This window comes from Mesocricetus auratus, unplaced genomic scaffold (assembly GCF_017639785.1).
Source record: "Mesocricetus auratus isolate SY011 unplaced genomic scaffold, BCM_Maur_2.0 Super-Scaffold_6730, whole genome shotgun sequence".
Taxonomy (NCBI): Eukaryota; Metazoa; Chordata; class Mammalia; order Rodentia; family Cricetidae; genus Mesocricetus; species Mesocricetus auratus.
In genome coordinates this window covers 14,625,990-14,645,189 of record NW_024429184.1, presented here as the reverse complement: position 1 = coordinate 14,645,189, position 19,200 = coordinate 14,625,990, and the positions used below count along the sequence as shown (strand labels likewise).

Sequence of the window (19,200 nt, the reverse complement as noted above, 5' to 3'; positions counted from 1 at the left end):
ACTTCCACAGCACTGTCCATCAAAGGAAGTCAGGGCAGGAACCTGGAGGCAGGGGCTGATGCAGAGGCCATGGAGGGTGCTGCTTTCTGGCTTGCTCCTCATGCAGCCTGCTTTCTTATGAAATCCAGGACTTCCAGCTCAGGAGTGGCCCCACCCACAATGGGCTGGGCCCTCCCACATCAATCACTAAGTGTTCCTCAGGCTTGCCTACAGTCCAGTCTTTTTTTTTTTTTCTTTTTTTCTTTTTTTTTTTTTTTTTTTTTTTTTGGTTTTACGAGACAGGGTTTCTGTGTATTGTTTTGGAGGCTGTCGGTCCAACCTGGCCTCGAACTCACAGAGGTCCGCCTGCCTCTGCCTCCCGAGTGCTGGGATTAAAGGCGTGCGCCACCACCGCCCGGCTACAGTCCAGTCTTATGGAGGCATTTTCTCAGTTGAGGCTCCCTCCTTTCAGGTAACTCAAGCTTGTGTCAAGTTAACATCAGACTAGCCAGCACAACCAGTCACCACTACCCGCTCACAGTGGAGTACTGCTAAAAAATGTTAATTATGTTAGCAAAGGGCCAGGATGAAAGGATTATAAACTTGTGTGAGTGTGTGTGTGTGTGTGTGTGTGTGTGTGTACATACATAGTACATACATAGATCAAAATGCAAAGGTAAAAACCGGGGGGGGGGCACTTTCGCAAAGTATCCATTGGAAACATTTTAATGTTTTGTTTTCACTTAATTGAGGATAATCTGGAAAATCTGAGTGAGGTCAAGGTTCATTTAGTAGTCTATGAGCCGTCTTCATTTTTACTTTTTGCTTTGTTTGTGTGCAGCCAGAGGGAAGCTGAGATCACAAACCAGTGTCCACCTTCAGCCTGGAGCTGCTCTCTGGCCCTCACACCTCACTCTTTCCACGGTCTCAACCCTCACTTCTCACTTCCGAATCATTTGCACACTGGTTAGGTCCCAACCCCACAAAATGACCATCTGGGCTCAGTGCCGGTGAACACTGACCCAGTAAACACTCAAACCTTGCAAGGCGGGTTTTGTTTGCCAGGAAAAGCCATTGCCCTCTTCTCCCTACAATTCCCAGCCTCCAGGAAGGACCTGTAGTTTCCTTTTATCTCATGCATCCAACAGGTCAAAGCCCATGCTAGTTCCCAGGCTGGGCCAGCCTAGTTTGGTGGCTTCACTGCACCCTTGCTTACACATACAAACAAGGAAAAACAGCCAAATAAATGAGAGCCAGCAGATCTTATTGCTGGAGGTCAGAGAATACACAAAGAATTTAAAATGTACTTCATAATGCAGAGACCAATCAGAATGGCCCATACTGGGCTTCTCTGGAACCAAGGACCATTCAGCTTGAGCATCTGTGACAAGCAAGGGAGTGCAGAGGTGCCTCCCGCTTGTATTCCTCCTGAGGCCATTTTAGTTTTAACTAGACTTAGATCTTCTCGATGGAAAATCCTTGGAAAATTACCCAACTCTTTACTAGGAACCCAAGGACAAGATGCCCCTGCTAAATTCTGTTAAGCTGTCTGCTTGGACCAGGTGGTGGTGGCGCACACCTTTAATCCCAGCACCTGGGAGACAGGAGCGAAGGATCTCTGAGGCCAGCCTGGTCTACAGAGTGAGTTCTAGGACAGCCAGGGCTACACAGAGAAACCCTGTCTCAGGGAGAAAAGCAAAAAAAAAAAAAAAAACTCTACTTCTGCAAACCTCCCCATCCAGCTAACCACTCATGCTAGTTTCTATTAAACTGCTTGCTTACACAAAATCTCCCCCTGTAGCTACCCAGAGAAATATTGTGGCTTTTGTTTTGTTTTTGATGATTTTTGTCTTTACAAACCCTTTTCCCCTAATACTAAGGACTATGCTTGGATCCCAGCTAGCTTGAATAAAGACTTTCAGCTGACTATAAACTGAGTAGTCATCTCCGGTGAGTTTGAAAGATCCCCAGAGTGGGGAGATCCTCACTCAAGTCTCGGGATAAGCCGACACCCCAATAATTCAATAGAGACCATTCTTGATGCAAGCACACGATGTTTATTCGGGGAACCAGTGCACTGGGGCTGAGCTCAGGGGACAGAGGAGTTCGACCCCTAGTAGCTGCAGTGGGGTGGGGAGGGGGTCTTAAAAGGGAAAAACCGAATGGGGGAGTTAGGCAAACATCATAAAGGATGAGAAGTTAAATGATAGCTTATGTCTTAACAGGAAGGTTATCTCAAGCAAGCATTCTTTGGGCATTGTACAGTTAAACATTGAGCAGGAATGTGGTGAGCTAGTTCCTGGATCAGGGAGGGTTATCTTTTAAGTTTATCTTGAGGTCTCCGGTTTCTCAGGAGAGGGCAGAAGGGCAAGTCACTCTGTGATGGGCTAGTCACTAGGGGTCTAAACTGCAGAACTAAATTTCTGACTCTATATGGTCTGCATCGCCCTGTTCTAATCTCTGATACTGTTGGCATAGCATAAGAATCTGTACAGCACTAACTCTTTGTCTAATAAAAGCAATTAATCTATTAATTATGCAAGGTCCTATAGTCAGCAGAAGAAGCAAGATCAGCAAGGGACCCATCAGGGCAGAAAGCAAGTCATCATCCATGGGGATCTGCTGAACCAGCCCTCGTACCAGTTTTGTGTGGCCTCCCGGTCTCGGTTGCGTTTTTCTAATCTTTCTCTGAGCCTGCTCATAGAATCTCTGATGGCTCCAGAGTGATCAATGTAAAAACAACATTCTTCTTTAAGGGCAGCATATAGTCCCCCTTCCTTAAGGAACAGCAGGTCTAAGCCTCTTCTATTCTGTAGAACTACCTCAGACAGGGAGGTGAGAGATTCTTCTAACTTAGTGACAGAGCTTTCTAGCGCTTTGATATCCTGTGTCATAGCAGCCTGCAGAGTATTCAGGCCATGATGGAGGTCTTGGGGTCCCTTAACCAGTGCTGTAGTCCCGGTACCAATTCCTGCTGCTATGCTCAAACCCAACATTACTGCTAAGGTGAGGGATACTGGTTCCCTCTTGTCCCTTCTTTGGTTATAATCATAGGCATCTATGACTGTCTCCTCCCTGGTAGTAGACATGAGGAAACAGCTGAACCATAACACAAAAGTCTCTTCACAGGGGGTAAGCCCAGTACTACACGCCCACCAGCTATTTGAATCAGGTTAAAGAGTCTATCACCAGTGGTAGGGGGCAGAGTGAAGGTTTCTGCAGTGGGAATTATCGTCCCATGGGGTTGGGGCTCAGATACGGGGAATCAGGACTAATGGGGGAGGAGGCGGTGGTAACACCCGTTGGGGAGGTCCTTGCTCTGGGAGTACCTTATCAGGTCCTATGGGAACCTCTGGAGGGCTCTCAATCTTGAGCCTAATCTGGAACGAAAACCGTTATCCTATCCTGACATATAGAACCTCAGACCCCAGGTTCGCCCCTTGGGTCAGGCAGTAAACTGCTTCCCTGGATTTGTGAAGGTGATATTGAGGGAGTCTAGGCCCTTATTCTTTCTAGCGACAGTCATCAAGTCCCATAGGGATGTGGGACGCCAGTGGGCATCTCCGGTAGTTTCACATCCCCATAGTTTGCAATAGAAATGTGCCAGTCCTCCACATCTATGTGTCTCCGACCTAGATCTGCCGTCTCTAGGGCAAACATAAAAGGAGGTCTGCTGCAGTCTTCTCTGCATAGGTCTATCTTTACATCCCGGGGAATCAGCAAGGTGCTGGCCCTGTGAAACTGTCCTTGATGAAGGGACCGTTTAGTAAATGCACCTCTTGTAAGGGTATTTCTTCATGAGTCATCCCAGGAATGTCCCATAAGTCTAACCCTGTCATGAGGGCACAAATTTCAGGAAACAAAGAGGGCCGCCAAGTACCAGGGGGAGCGACTTTAGAGGTGGACCAGGCTACATCCCAGTTTGTGATAGTACCTGCCAGGTTAATGCTTGAAGAGCATAGGGATTTCTATTCTTCTGTGGTGAGCAGGCGACATAAACGCAGCTTAAGAGGATCACCAGTCCGTTCCAGCTTCCAGGAGTCATCTTGGGTTGCAGGAGGGGCCGCTTTGCCCCATGTATGTGAGCGGTGGCGAAAGCGTACCTGCTGTCCTTGTAGATGTTGATAGCCTTTCCTTCTGCCAGCCGCAAGGCTTGTGTGAGTACGATCAGCTCAGCTTTTTGGGCCGATGTTCCCTCGGGTAAGCTGCTGGCCCAGATGTCCGCTTTCCATCTACTACCGCCGCCCCAGCTCTCCGCTTACCTTCAACAACGAAGTTGCTACCGTCCGTGTACCAATTAGGGCACCCTGGCCATGGCTGATCAGTGAGGTCTTTCCTGGTTCCGGTTTCTTCTGCCAGGATGTCCAAACATTGGTGTACCGGTAATGAGTAGTCTGTCTCTGGCAGCAAGGAGCAGGGTTTGGGATAGCCGGGGGTGCAAACAGCACTCTCTCAGTTAACAAGAGGCTCTGATAGTGAGCCATGCGGGCGATGGTCATCCAGTGGTCAGGCGGTGTCTGATGATGCTTCCCAGGGCATGTGGGGACCTAAAGTTAGTTTGTCGGCATCTTTGAGAAGCAATGCCACTGCGGCGATGGCTTTTAGGCAAGATGGCCATCCACTGGCTACAGGATCTAATTTCTTTGACAGGTAGGCCACAGGTCCCTTCCATGGTCCCAAGGCCTGAGTTAGGACCCCTCGCGCTATTCCTTCCCTTTCATCTACATAGAGAGTGAATGGCTTTGTCAGGTCTGGCAGGGCTAGGGCTGGTGCACTGAGTAAAGCCCTCTTGATCTCTTCAAAGGCTTTCTGATGGTCGAGGGTCCATGAGAAAGTCCCAGTCTCCTTAGTGAGGGGGTAGAGAGGGGGCTCCCAGATTGGCAAAACCTGGAATCCAGAGTCTACAAAACCCTGCAGCACCTAGAAATTCACTTGCTTTGGGGTTGCAGGAGTAGGGATTTGTGTCACGGTCTTTTTCCTACCTTCGGTCAGCCATCGCTTCCCCTCCTTAAGAGTGTAGCCCAAGTAGGTTACTTCTGTCTGACAAATCTGGGCTTTCTTTACTGAAGCCCTGTACCCCAACTCACCCAGCTCATCAGTAATCTCTCAGTCCCCAGTCTGCCCTCTTGCTCGGTGACAGCAGCTGGGAGCAAATCATCAACATATTGAAACAGGGTAACTTGAGGATTTTCTGACCTGAACAGAGCCAAATCTCGATGGAGGGCTTCATGGAAGACAGTAGGGGAGTTTTTGAATCCCTGAGGCAGACGTGTCCAAGTCAGCTGTCCAGCCTGTCCCCAATCTGGGTCTCTCCATTCAAAAGCAAAGATCGCCTGGCTTGTAGGATGTAGTCTCAGGCAAAAGAACGCATCTTTCAAGTCCAGAACCATGTACCATCGTCTGTCAGGAGGGAGAGAACTGAGCGGGTTGTAAGGGTTAGGGACAGTAGGATGGATATCTTGCACCCTTTTTTAATTTCTCTTAGATCTTGTACTGGCCGGTAATCATTGGTGCCTGGCTTCCTAACTGGCAGCAGTGGAGTGTTCCAGGGAGACTGGCAAGGAACCAGAACACCTAGTTGTAGGAGTCTTTGGATGTGAGGTCTGATGCCCTTCGGGCTTCCTTACTCATAGGGTATTGTCGTACCCCAATAGGGGTTGCATCAGTCTTTAGGCTTAGGACGATGGGGGCACCCGTTTGGCCTCTCCACTGCCCCCCCGTCTCTGCCCATGCTCTGGGGAACCTCTCTAGCCATGTTCCCCCCAGTGTCTTGTCTGGCGGGGCTCATGTAATCTATATTCTTCCTCCAGCTTTAAGGCCAAGATCATAGAAGTGGGAGTCTGCCAATTGACTATGGTTCCTTCCGAGGAAAAGCTTATTTGGGCTATTAGCTTAGACAGCAAATCTCTCCCCAGTGGTGGCTTGGGGCACTCAGGGATGACGAGAAAGGAGTGAGTTCCTTGACCTTTTCCCAGATCAACCTTCCTGTCGGTGGTCCAATAATATGGTTTCTGGCCAGTGGCCCCAATTACTAGGCTTTTTTTTTTTTTTTTTGGTTTTTCGAGAAAGGGTTTCTCTATGGCTTTGGAGGCTGTCCTGGAACTAGCTCTTGTAGACCAGGCTGGTCTCGAACTCACAGAGATCCACCTGCCTCTGCCTCCCAAGTGCTGGGATCAAAGGCGTGCACCACCAACGCCCGGGTACTGTTTTTTTTTTTAATCTTTTAATTTTCCCAGTGGTTTCTTTAAAACTGAAAATTCTGCTCCAGTGTCAACAAGGAAGTCCATAGGGGTCCCCTCCACAGTTAGGGTTACCCTAGGCTCGGGGGAGGGGACCCGAGCCCCGTCTCCCCTAATCATCTTCCTCTAAGGTGAGGACCTTGGGTGTCTTATGTTTCTTCTTGGGGCAGTACCTTGCCCAATGCCCCTTTTCCTTACAATTAGCACATTGATCCTTATCTAAAGGCTGCCGAGGGGGTCCTTCAGGGTTCCGAGGTCTCCTTGGCCCTTCATTGTCCAGGTACTCTGTCTGCCTAGTTCCTTCTTCCTTCCTATGAGCTTCCTGTCGCCTACTACTGCGGCCAAAATCCTAGTTAAGTTTCTTTCTTGCCTTCTATCTCGTCTATCCTGTGTCTCCTCAGCTTCCTTCTTTTCTCTTTCTCTTCTTTCTTCCTCAGTCTCTCTCTTTTAGTACACTTTCTCTGCTTCCTTAATGAGGTCTTGCAAAGATAATGTTTGCAGACCTTCCAGGCGCTGTAACCTTCTAATATCAGAGGCAGACTGTCCAATAAAAGCCATAGCCACTGCTGCTTGCTGACTCTAGGAAGTAGTATCAAAGGGAGTGTAATGCCTGTAAGCCTCTAAGAGACGTTCTAAAAACACAGATGGGGGTTCCTTCTCCCCTTGTAGAACTTCCCTTACCTTGGCCAAATTAGCGGTACGCCTGCCGGCTCTCTTGAGACCTGCCACCAGAGCCCGGTGATAGACCGTCAGCGGCTCCCTACCTTCAGCTGTGTTGTAGTCCCAGTTGGGATGATTTAAGGGGAAGCCTGCATCTGTTTCATTCTGAAGTTGAGTTGGTTGACCATTGATTCCAGGCACATTCTTCCACGCCTCCAAAAGTATTCTCTCTCTTTCCTCGGTGGTGAAAAGAACCTGCAAAAGCTGTTGACAAATCGTCCCAAGTAGGCTGGTGAGAGAATATGAGGGACTCCATCCGACCTGTAAGGCTCGAGGGATTCTCTGAAAAAGGGGCATGGTTAGATTTCCAATTGTAGAGGTCGGCCGAAGAGAAGGGCCAACACTGGAGTAATTGCAGCTGGTCAGGGTTTGCTGGTGGGGGCCGTATACACACAGAGGCAACGCTGTAGTTGAATCTGGACCCTCAGGACTCTGGGCACGTCTGCTCCTGGTCCTGGCGGCCGGTCCTTCTGCTGCTCCTCCAGCGGCACCCTGTTGAGGATTCTGAGGGGGTATCAGGAGGGGATAAGGGGGTGGGATACTAGGCCATTCTGGAGGCTCCTCAATTTCGGGATATATCTTAGGAGGAGCCGAGGCTTGAGTCTTATTTGGCAGTTTAGACTCCGCCATTTCTGCTTTCGTTTTTTTCTCCGTGTTGTGGAGCGCCAGGACTCGGGAGCCTGGCTTACTTTTCTGGGTCCAAGGTTTTAACCAGGATGGAGGATCTTGTGCCAGATCTTCCCAGACACAAATATAAGGTCCTTGGTCAGGGTGAGGTCCTGGTCCCTTTGAAAAACCATATTCTTAATGGCAGAAATCACAGTAAGGTCAAGTGTACCCTCCAGAGGCCAGCCAATGTTGTACATTGGCCATTCTGAAGAACAAAAAGTTCTCCAAGGTCCATTCTTAACTTCTACAGACAGGTTGCATGCCCTAGTTCTAATTTCTGTCCAGTGGTCGAGAGTTTGACCAAGAGGGGTACTGACAGTCTGTCCCATTGTCCAAGTCACACAAAAGAAGACAAACAGAACACTCAGAAAGACAGAGAAAGCCAAAACCAGAGCCTGCCTCTTGTGGGACTTTCAACACCAGGAAGCAGAATCAGACGGCCGAGGGGACGCAAAGTCTCTCCTGGGCACCCAAACAGGAAATCTCCGGTCATCCCTGGACTTCCCTCAGACCTCCTGGGACGTCTCCCAGGGCGACAGTTGGTTATCTCCTGACACATCTGTTGATAACTCTCCTCTCCATCCCAGATAGGGAGATCATTCTCTCACGATCGTGGACAACTGCAAACCAAAAGTACCAGATTCAGACAGCCGGCAGACAAAAACACAAAGACAGAATATTACCTCCAAGAGGGGTCCCCAAGAATTTGGGTGGTTGCAAATCCCAGACGAGCCCCCAACTGAAAGACCCCCCTGGAGTGGGGAGACCCTCACTCAAGTCTCAGGATAAGCCCACGCCCCAATAATTCAAGAGAGACCATTCTTGATGCAAGCACACGATGTTTATTCGGGGAACCAGTGCACTGGGGCTGAGCTCATGACCCTCGCAGGGACAGAGGAGTTCGACCCCAGTAGCTGCAGGGGGGGGGGTTAAAAGGGAAAAACTGAATGGGGGAGTTAGGCAAACATCATAAAAGATGAGGAAGTTAAATGATAGCTTATGTCTTAACAGGAAGGTTATCTCAAGCAAGCATTCTTTGGGCATTGTACAGTTAAACATTGAGCAGGAATGTGGTGAGCTAGTTCCTGGATCAGGGAGGGTTATCTTTTAAGTTTATCTTGAGGTCTCCGGTTTCTCAGGAGAGGGCAGAAGGGCAAGTCACTCTGTGATGGGCTAGTCACTAGGGGTCTAAAAATGTTGAGTTGGGAGCTCTCAGGTTCCCAATGGCACATCTAACACTGAAGAACTCTAGTGCTATGAGCCTTTCAGAAAGAAGGTGTGCTCAGGAGAGCTGTGTGCTCAGGAGAACTCTGTCAGGGAATGAGGCTGCATCACCTATAATGCCAGAGTGAAAACGCTGTTCACAGAGCACCCTGTAACTCCTTTCAAGCTCCAAGTCTGTAGCTCTGTGGTGGGAGCCTGGCCTTACATGCAGGGGTCCGTCCGAGACAGGAGGGAGGGAGAAAGGGCAAAAGCAAACACCATTCTTCCAACCAGCACCCCCTGCTTACGAGAGAAGCCCCGTGTTTCAGTGCCGACTGCCATAGCCCACCCAGGCTGGTTCCCTGCCCTCAGAGAGCTTTGGTTTTAAGGCCCGGATTATCAGGGTTCATCTGAAAGCACATCTCAGAGCACCTTCCCAGCAGCCTCAGGGAAGCTTAGTCACGATGACATATAAACTCAGAGGAGAGCGAGCACAGTTGTCATTGTCTCCATGTGGGGCTGTGGAGAAGAGTGGGCCAGGGGCCAGAAGGAGCCCTCTCTGGGTCCTCTGCGGATGCTCACAACCCTGGGTACCAGAAGTGTGGCTCCTGGTTAACCAAACACCTCAGAAAGCCCCTCTCCCATCACCCCATGCCCTCCAGCAGAAGTTTAGCAGAACCCCCTAAAACTAGAACCGTCCTCACGCCCTTTCATGCTTCCCGGCAGCCATCACTGGCCACGCTGGCCCAGTTCACCTCTCTGAGAGGACGCCTGTGTCTTGACCTTTCATCCCCCAGCTCCACCCTCCACGCCCACCCAGCGGAGCCTCAGAGACTTGGGGACCGACAGGCACCCTGGACAAGTCATGGGTCACCAGCCACTTCTCTTCTGTGCCTATAACCATTTAATCATCCCCCCTGGGGATTTGCATGACAGCCCTCCTGCACTTGACTGCTCAGGGAGTTTTCTGGTTTCTCGCCTCAATTAACCCTGGCTTCCTGGGTCACAGTGGATCCCCACACCAGAACTGGGCTTGAAATCCCGCCTGCCTGTGCTTCAGGGGGCTTCCGTCACTTCTTGGTCCTTTTTTTCCCATCAGCAAGCCAGGCTGTAACCACCGTTTCATGAGGATGGCAGAGCTCTCAGCCTCACTGGGACCTGTGACATGCTTATCGGCAACAAAACTGCAAAGATGACCTATGCTACCCTGTGCCCTCCATGCATGTCCAATCAGCATTGGAGCCCTCTGCCTCTCCCTGCTGTATGTCATCAACAGAAAACAGTTTTTGAAAAATTTGACAGGTCAGGAGTATGGAAAAGATTCAGAATGGAGCCTCCAGAACCTGTTCAGGTGGTAGCTCCCTGTAGTAACCACACAACATGAACTGGGCAGTAGCACGGAAACCCAGAGGGAGAAGGATGGGCTCCCAGGCCCGAGCGGAGCTGCATGTGTTCAGCAAGGTACACTGGGCACCCCTGGAGTGACAATTTCCAGATTCCTGGTATAGAACTAAGGAACAGAGGAGCACAAGGTTCAGGTGCCAGACCTGGGTACAGACCAAGGAAACGTGATGCCTGCAAGACCTCAAATTCTTGGGGCCAGCACCCAACACTTGACACCTACTGAGGTCCCCAGGCCAAACAAGCTGCCACAGCACAATATCCCATAGGTTGGGGGGCTTTCCAAGACTCCCGGTTCCTGAACCCACCCAATACCCAGATGCAGCCTCCTATCCCACACTGAATGAGACTTGGCTCTCGATGTGGGACTTGTCATGAGACTGGGAAGTGGGGCCAGGATCGATGGTTGTATGTTGAGCTTCTGAAGCTGGGCCTTAGTGGCTAGTGAAGCAGAGACATCACAGAGCACAGATGTCAGACTGCAACCACAGGCTGAGACACCAAAAGGAATCCAGTGTGGCAGTAAGGAGAAAGAAAAGCTGTGAAAGTGAAATTTGCCATCTGTGAGAGGAGGAAACTGAAAATGTGTTCTCCAACCCATGCAAATCATCCGTGGCCTTGTGTCCGCACCTGCAACCGCTCACAGCACACATACCATCCGGGCTCTGGTTCCCACACAGTCTGCACTGGAGCTACGCAGCAGGTGGGAGGAACAGTGTTCTCCCTCCACGGTGGGCAATCCCTGGATACTCAAGCAGTACTTGGAGGGGTTTTGCCCTTCCCAGGGCCTCCGGCTGAACAGCAGCTTCTTCTGTAGGCTGGTCAAAATGACGGTTATTAGGAAAGACCCTGTTAAAGACAATGTTCCAACCTCCATCAGCTCTCTCTGTCTCTCTCTCTCTGTTTCTCTGTCTCTCTCTGTCTCTCTCTCTCTGTCTCTGTCTCTCTCTCTGTCTCTCTCTGTCTCTCTCTGTCTCTCTCTCTCTGTCTCTCTCTCTCTGTCTCTCTCTGTCTCTCTGTCTCTCTCTCTCTGTCTCTCTCTCTCTCTGTCTCTCTCTCTCTCTCTCTCTCTCTCTCTCTCTCTCTCTCACGGCTGCTCACCCCCACCTCTCTGCCTTGGGTTCCAACTCTAGAAACATACTCTTTTGTGGGAATTTGCTTTGTCCCTGTGGTTGCTGCTGGAAATGCCAATCTTCCCTACTCCCCTACCTGGCAAGAGGTTCCATGGGAAATTTCCCTCCCACTCCAGGCACCATCACTATCTCTCAGCCTGGCCTCCTCCCTCTATGCACGCATTTCCTCACCGGAGGCCTTGGTAATATTTTATAACAGTTTGTTTTCATTCACCCAGCGAACCGCCTTTATGCAGCCCACCCCCAACATCCTGGCCTCTGTTTTATAGAACCATCCTGATGCTCTGCCTGGAGCTAGGCACTGCACCTACAAATCCCAACCAACCAAAAGAGACCTCCTAGCAAGTCATTAGAATCACACATCTGCCCTCCTTGTCTCAGATGTCACTGGGAATAAATGAATGGCTGTTAACAGAGTTTCTTTTCGTAATTCTCCATTCCTACCCTAAACAACTAATAAGAGACCACAGTTTTTAAGTCCCCAGTATCAGCACTCTTCCAGGCTCTGCACATCCATACACAATACCCATGACAGAGACATGCCAGCACCAGACAGGAAAGCAAACCATGGTGTGTGCTGCTGTCCTGGAAGCAAGGACCAGTGCCACTGCTGAGACGGGAAGGCACATCAGGTTCCTAGCGAGCAGGATGGGGCCACCCCGGGCAGGAGAAGCAATGTGCACAAAGGGGCAGTGGCTTTGTGAGGCGTGGGCTCGGTGGGCAGGAAGGGGCCAGACTGAGCAAGGACAGGGGCAGGACCCAGAATTCCCCCTGCTGGAGCCGATGGTGCAGTGGGGAAGCAGGTTCACTCACAGGCATCCTCAGAGCTGGGGAGTCACGTGCACCTCTTTCCCCAAGGTCTCGCAGAAATATTTATTCAGGATCTCTCGTCCTGGGAAACACGAGCGTATCAGAGGCCATTCCCAGGCCACGGTCACCGCAGACTCAACCCACTGTGGTTACATCCATCACAGGGCACCAGCCAAGACGTGTTCTTCTGGCTCTGCTTGTCTGAGGCGCACCCATGGGTAGGAGTGTTTTACTGCTTTGTTGCAAACATGGAGTTGAGGTGTTAAAGTTGGAGGAGCCCGAACTTAACAATAGTTTCCTAATCACCGCACTGCAGAAGCAGGCCCCTCAATAAGAAGAGCTTTATCCTCTTCTTTAGAAAGCTTACACGTAAGCGTCGAGGACCACAGCATACAGCATCTCCCCACACCTTGCTCCAGTCCTCGGCTTAAGAGACCCTATTAAACTCAGGGTGGATTTTCTATGCCCAATGGTTTTTCCACTTTGTCTTTTAATTTTTACTTTAAGGACTTAATTTTAACAAAAGAGCCAAATTACCACCCAGCTTAAAATGTACTTGTTTAGGGAAGTTAAAAACAGGCTTTAGAATATGGAGCTGTAATTGACTTTGCAAGGTGATAATTACGTGGCCCTTGTATCCCCTGCTTCAGCAGCCTGAGGTGTCTGCTTCCACCGAGAGCCTTAAGATACCCCACTCCCAGCCTGAACCCTGGGCTGAAGACACCAGGCTCCTCAGCCTGCATCTCAGACACCACAGTGTCAGGAATGGATAGTTGGTTTGATGGCATGAAAACACAGACAGGACATGGGGTTAGTATATAAGAGACAAATGCCTTCTTAACAAAGTGTGGTTCCGCCTTAGAAGCCAAGAGGGCTGCACTCAAACCCAGTGACAGCAGGGGATGCATGGGTTCTCTGGAATTGTTTGGTTGTGGGTTAAATTGTGTTCCAGAACATGCCTGTGTTGATGTTCAACTCCCTGGTACCTCAGAATGGGAGTGTACTTGTGGATTGCACCTTTAAGGTGGAGATTAAGCTATAATAGGGGGCTCAATCTAGTCTGTACGGGGTCCTTATGAGACCAGGAGAGACGATACTTGGAACCACAAAGAGATTTCCATATGAAGAGAAGACAAGAGGGTTGCCATCTGCAAGAAAGAGATAAGTTTACCACTGCTGGTACCATGACTTCAGGCTTCTGTGGTTGAAACCTGTGGTATGTTGCTATGGCAGCCAGGCAGATAATGCAGATTCCATTTGCCATATGTGGAAAGAGTCATATAAGGTGAGTCTTTGGCCTGGTGTATTCACTGCCAGGACATACCCTAAAGGTTAACTAAGAGCCCTTAAAGAATTACCTACTATGTCCATAGAACATTGTCACAATTGAAACTGTGAGAATGTTTGCCTGTAAGAGAATGGGGAAGTAAATGATCATAACTGACTCAGTAAGCAAAAAGAAGCCACTAAGTTACCAGGTCAGCTGGTAATGAGGGTGCCCCTCCTTCAACCGGGTTAATGGATAAACAGACTCAGATATGTCCTTGAAATGGAACGTTCTCGGCAAAATTGAACATTGTACTACATGGAGGAATCTCACACACAGTGTGAGAAAAGGGAATCAGACACACCCTTCTGCCAAATTTAAAATAGCCAAAACTAATCTATGATGTCTGAAGTTCCCCTGGAACAGAGTGACTGGAATTGGGTGCCAGGGAACTTCTGAGTTGCTAGAAATGTCCTACATTTTAATCTAGGCCCAAAGACCTTCTCTTGAGATCTCTAGCTGCATCCCACAATGCACTTGTCTACCTCCATTGGGCCCCAACCTCTGGGTTACCTAAGACAGATAATTCCCCAGCACATATGAGAAGACCACATTAGCCTTCCAGTGTGCCCTGATTTACCTAGCTGTATCCCAAACATGAACTTTGGATATGGAAATTACTCTGTTCACAATACCTTTATCTTAATAATTATTTTAGAAGGCAATGCAAAGGGGATAGAAATTGACATAATATGCACCGTGACTACAATCTGTATGTGGCCACAGTTAGCACAGGGTATGAGGCACCACCGGGGAGACGACTCGCCGAGAAGCATCTCACCTGCGTTCGTCCGATGCCCAGGAGCAGGCCAGCAGAGGCTCGCTCAGAAGAGAAGGCGGACAGTCCTGATGGGTATCAGGGTGTGGTGAATGCTGGATAAGCAAGAGCACGGACAGGGCCACCCTCCTGCAGATGGAGCTGTGTGGCTGCAGGAACAGTCCCAGCATGGCTGACCACGGGTGGCCTGGGTTCTTGATGACCTCACAGGAGAGTCAGGCATTGTGAGGGAAAACACAGAATGTGGTCATATGCACGGGTCCAAGGGACAACACTGAAGTCCCAAGCCATTATACTTGGGGACCCAGACGGGTAAGTAGGGCACAACACGGGCCCCGAGACTGTGAGCCTGGTGTACAGGCGGGTGTGTGGGGAACGAGGGCCTTGGGGAGCTTCAGCCTTGGGGACTGGAGAAGGTGGAGTTGGCATGAAGTAAGGAGACACCAGAGCAAGTTCGGGTTGAGACCCAGGGCAGGGGGCAAGGACTCTCAGGTGGCCTGTTTCCCCTTCCGTTGCCTGCCTTGTTTCTCAATGAGATCCGGCTGGGGAGGATTCTCAGAGGTGGCGGCTCACTTTGCTTTACGTCTTCCCTTGGTACCCTCCTGCCCCAGTTTACTGAGCGGGCAGCACTTAAGCCCAGACAAGAGAGTCTCTGGCAAAGGTGGTGAGCTAAACTCCTGTGAGCCCACAGGCAGCGGCAAGGGGCTGTCCAGGTTCGGCTGATGCCTGAGGCCCCGCTCCCTGGAGCTGCCAGGATCAGGACCTGCTCTGCCTCCCCGCTCCCCCACGGGAAAGCCCTAGGCCAGGCACTGCCTGAGGACCAAGAGAGTGAGTCAGAGTCGAGCCTGCCAGTTAGCAGAACTTCCCTCTGAGTGGGGTATTTTGGGTGGGTTTTTCAATTATCCAAATTAGCATGAGGTAAATTCCCACGGAGAGGGGCTTCTCATTTTTATAAGAACAGCTGTCAAAGTGGGAGTGAGTGTGCAAATGACCTGCCTGTCTGTGGTGTGCCGAGCAAGACGGGACAATGACACCAGCCATGTTCTAATCCCACCCTCGCCTCGCCGGGGACTGGCTCTCCACAGCCAACAGTGAGCGCATTCACCACTTCTCCAGTGCAAATCAGCGGGGCCCACCCTGGGCCAGCTGCTGAGGAGTTAGGGAGAAAAATGTTGGCCTGCCCCATAGAAGCCTCTGGAAGGAAGACGGGAAAGACCCCTCCATCAAGATGCAGGGCTGTGTACCTCCAGCCCTCTAGCAAGGGGCTGCAGCATGGAAGGGTGCAAGGGACAGTAGTCATTTCATAGTCACCTACCCCGGGAGCCAGCTCATCCTGTCACCAGCCTCCCTCCCTCTGTGGTCCCCTCACCCAACTCTGTGCTCTGCTAAAAACAGTGAGTGTCAGGGTTGAGAAATGGAACCCAGGATATCACCTTTTGTAAAACTGGGAATAGAGCTGTGTGGTTTGTGGTCAGTGTGTTGATTTGAGGACTGCGTGTATGTATCCAGAGAGACTACAGAAAGGGCTATAGAGGTATATGAAATACAGATGTCAGGGTTAGGGACTTATCAACAGCTCCGAAGCAGAGCATGGCAAGGACAAAGCTCTGGGGTCATTCCCCAAGAGGGAAAGAGGGGGAGGGCCAGAGAGGCATGTAGGGTGGGGGAGAAAACCAGGAAACCTATGTCTCCATGTGGCTTTGCATGTTCCTAGCAGAAAGCTGGAGGGTGGGCACCGAATGCTCTCCTGCTTGTCCCCATTGTCCCCAAGCCCCTTCTTCTTGCCCATCTCTGGGAAGCATGTTGTTGCTCTCCTATGAAGCAGGGTTTGACTTGATTACAGCATGAATTGCACTGGAAGCTTTGTAACAGGATTTTCTGTTTCCCGGGGGTCTGTCTCCTCTCCTGTTGAGTGGTGAGGTCATGCTTCTGTTGCCAGCACTGGGCACAGCCAGAGCAGAGAGGGAAGAGAGCATTTGTTAGAAATGGGCAGGGATGAGCCTGGCACCCCAGTGAAGTGCAGACACAGGCGGTGGCCAGTCACAGAACTCCATGCCTGGAACAGCACTTGGAGCCTGCTTGCTCTGAGTTTGCTGGGCTTGGAAAAGCCAGTTTGAGTGAGCAGGAGTTATGAAGAGGGGTGCCCCTCTTCAGTCTCTCAGTCCATAAAATGTGGGGCTGCCCTGGGACACTAGAGTAGAGGATACTGATTGAGCAGTCCCCGGAAATGTGTCACTAAGTCTAACCTTTCTCATTGTACAGTAAAGGAACTTACTTCAGATGATTAAAAAATAAAGACAAAACCGGGTGTTGGAGGCACACACCTTTAATCCCAGCACTCGGGAGGCAGAGGCAGGCAGATCTCTGGGAGTTTGAGGCCAGCCTGGTCTACAGAGCGAATTCCAGGACAGCCTCCAAAGCTACAGAAAAAACCTGTCTTAAAATAAATAAATAAATAAGTATGAGATATTTGTCCTTGAACCACTCAATGTCTTCACGCAGTTACTCATGGTGCTTGAGTATAAACGCGACATTCTTGCCTACATGTTGCAGGGGACTGCTCACACAGCTTTACATTCTGACTCTGTTTTTTGATTCTTCGTGAATCACATCATGCACCCCAATCTCACTCATCTCCCCTACCCTGTCCATCCATAGATGTCCTCCTTCCAAGCTCGCAACTCCCCCCCAAAAAAACAAAACAAATTCCCACTGTGCAAGCTGCAGTATGCCACACAGCACACCTTTGCCCAAACACATTCACTAGCAAATGTCCATTGCCATGAGTCGTTGGTCTGGCTGAGGCCTCCTCTCAGCCATCCTGTTGTCCTGTGTCATGGAGACCCTGCAGCTTTGGTTCTACAGGACCTGTCCCTTCATGCTCCAGCAGGAGGGAGTAGGTGTCGGATCTGGATCTGAGCCTGGGTGGGAACAGAGTTGATCACCCACTCTCCTGCACCGGAGTCACCAGGCGAGGGGCAGGGCTGGCTCTCCTGCCTGTGCTGAGGTTGTAGAGCTCCTGAGTTGCCATTTGTAAGTAAGGACAGCCAGGGAGGACCCCACAAGCAAGGAGAACCAGAGCCACTCAGTTACAGGACCACCATCCAAATTGTGCCCTTGGAAATTGTTAGTGATTTAACCAGAGACGTCTGGAATCCCTCTACTCAGGAGGCCAGGGTTACATAGCAACTCCACAGCCAGCCTGAGTTGCACAGAGAAAGGCCCTGTCTTGACCGTTTTATTATTTATTTACAGTTGAATTTCAATTAGAGTCAATGTGCCCCATAATGACTTTTTGGTCAAAACTGGCCTTGTGTAAGACAGTGGTGTCACATGACTCTATGACCCAATGATACAGTCACCTGAGTTTTTGACGATGAAATATCTAGCAATGTGCTTTTCAGATCACATCTCTTATAAGCAACAGTGTCTGTGCTCCCCATAAATAGGAAAAGGCCACTGAGCCGAGGAAGGTGTGAGGGCTTTAAGCTGTGTAAAGACATGGTTTGTCCCTGAGAAGAGCACTGTGGCCAGCAGATTAGGGAAGCAGAGGGCGGAGGTGGGGCTCTGGGGGAGAGTCAGGACTAGAGCAGGCCAAAGGTGCCTAGTTCACCCCTCCCTGAATCCCCACCCTGGTTGTAGGCCTCCCTGGGAGGGGCATCCCTCTTACCCCCAGACATTGTTGTTAACCTTGTGACCTCCTTTGGTCAATGGTGTGTGACAGGGTCAATAGATACCAGTGGGAGACTTGACTTCAAGAGCTCTTCCGAATCCCTGCTCACCCTCCCAGGCACCTGCAATTCCCGTGGCCGGCACCTGCGCAGAAGCCCTCGGGTCCTGGCAGGTGAATCAGAGCTACCCACTGGCTGGTTGGCCGGCGCTCCTGGCCAAGCAGCTGAAATCAGTGGGACTCAGGGCATGAGACCAACTCTGCTGGCCCTGCCACCCAGTGTGACAGAGCGAGGTTGGAAGGATGCCAGCCAAACCAAGACACACTCGGGAGAGCAACCGGAACCGGCAGTCAGTCGAGTGAGGCAGAGCCTTAGAGAACTAAACATTTGTTTCAGGGTCTGGAAAACCCGAGATGCCAGCACCTGGGACGAAGAACACAGGAGAAAACAACCTCCCGTGTCAGGCTCCTCCCCCCAACTGTTTCTTTCCCCTCTTCCCAAGGAGACAGGGGCCTGTGCCTGCAGGCTAAGCCCCTGGCCAGCATCCCTGGCGTTCAGAGGCTCCTCCAGCAAGGTCTTAACCTCCAGGAAACAGCCGTTAGGATACCCTTCCTTTTGGATCATGCAGTGGCCCAGCCCCTCCCCCAGCCATGAGTGGGGGCAACTCAAGGAAGGTCTGCTGATTCCCCGGGTTTGTGTAAAGAGAGCGGCCTTAATCTCTTGCTTTTATTTACTTAAGAACGCCAGGTGGAGGTGCACGCCTTTAATCCCAGCACTTGGGAGGCAGAGGCAGGTGGATCTCTGTGAGTTCGAGACCAGCCTGGTCTATAGAGTGAGTTCCAGGACAGGCTCCAAAACAATACAGAGAAACCCTGTCTCAGAAAACAAAACAAAAACAAACAAACAAACAAAAATGCTAGGATTTGCAGCAGTGAAATTGCCCAAAATACTCACTTCTCTTACTCCCAATGGACAAATTGATCTCTGCTTGCATTAGATAATTGTTTTCAATTAGGGGACAGCAACCTTATTTTGTTGGGGTGGGGGAGACCAAACAGTTTTCCCCATCCAAGAAACAAGGAGGCTAGGAAAGGAAGCAGCCGGCAGGCAGGAGCAATGCCCCTTCGGAGTCCATGCTGCGGTGGGCTTTGATCCAGTAGACTGGGTGGGACCTCTGACTTGCCCTTTGACCTCCTCCGCCTGCCCCAACCCTGATGCCATTCTTTGGAGAAGGGAACACCTCACTAGTCTTGCTCTGTACCCTCCCAGT

The 19,200-nt window shown here is 50.5% G+C and overlaps 1 long non-coding RNA gene and 1 pseudogene across 4 annotated transcripts; both read right to left on the bottom strand.

Annotated features, from left to right (window-relative positions):
* Positions 1-5,032: 5,032 nt before the first annotated feature.
* On the bottom strand, positions 5,033-7,235 carry LOC121138907 (annotated as a pseudogene).
* A 237-nt stretch (positions 7,236-7,472) lies between these two features.
* On the bottom strand, positions 7,473-14,467 carry LOC121138936. 4 transcript variants are annotated; one of them, XR_005875801.1, is made up of 4 exons: positions 14,263-14,467; positions 12,158-12,389; positions 10,867-11,029; positions 7,473-8,227 (listed from the first exon to the last, which is right to left on the bottom strand). It is a non-coding gene; the product is annotated as an uncharacterized LOC121138936 (long non-coding RNA). The 4 variants fall into 4 exon arrangements; XR_005875799.1 differs by having other exon boundaries at positions 12,158-12,386; XR_005875800.1 differs by having other exon boundaries at positions 10,867-11,060; positions 12,158-12,236.
* Positions 14,468-19,200: the final 4,733 nt, after the last annotated feature.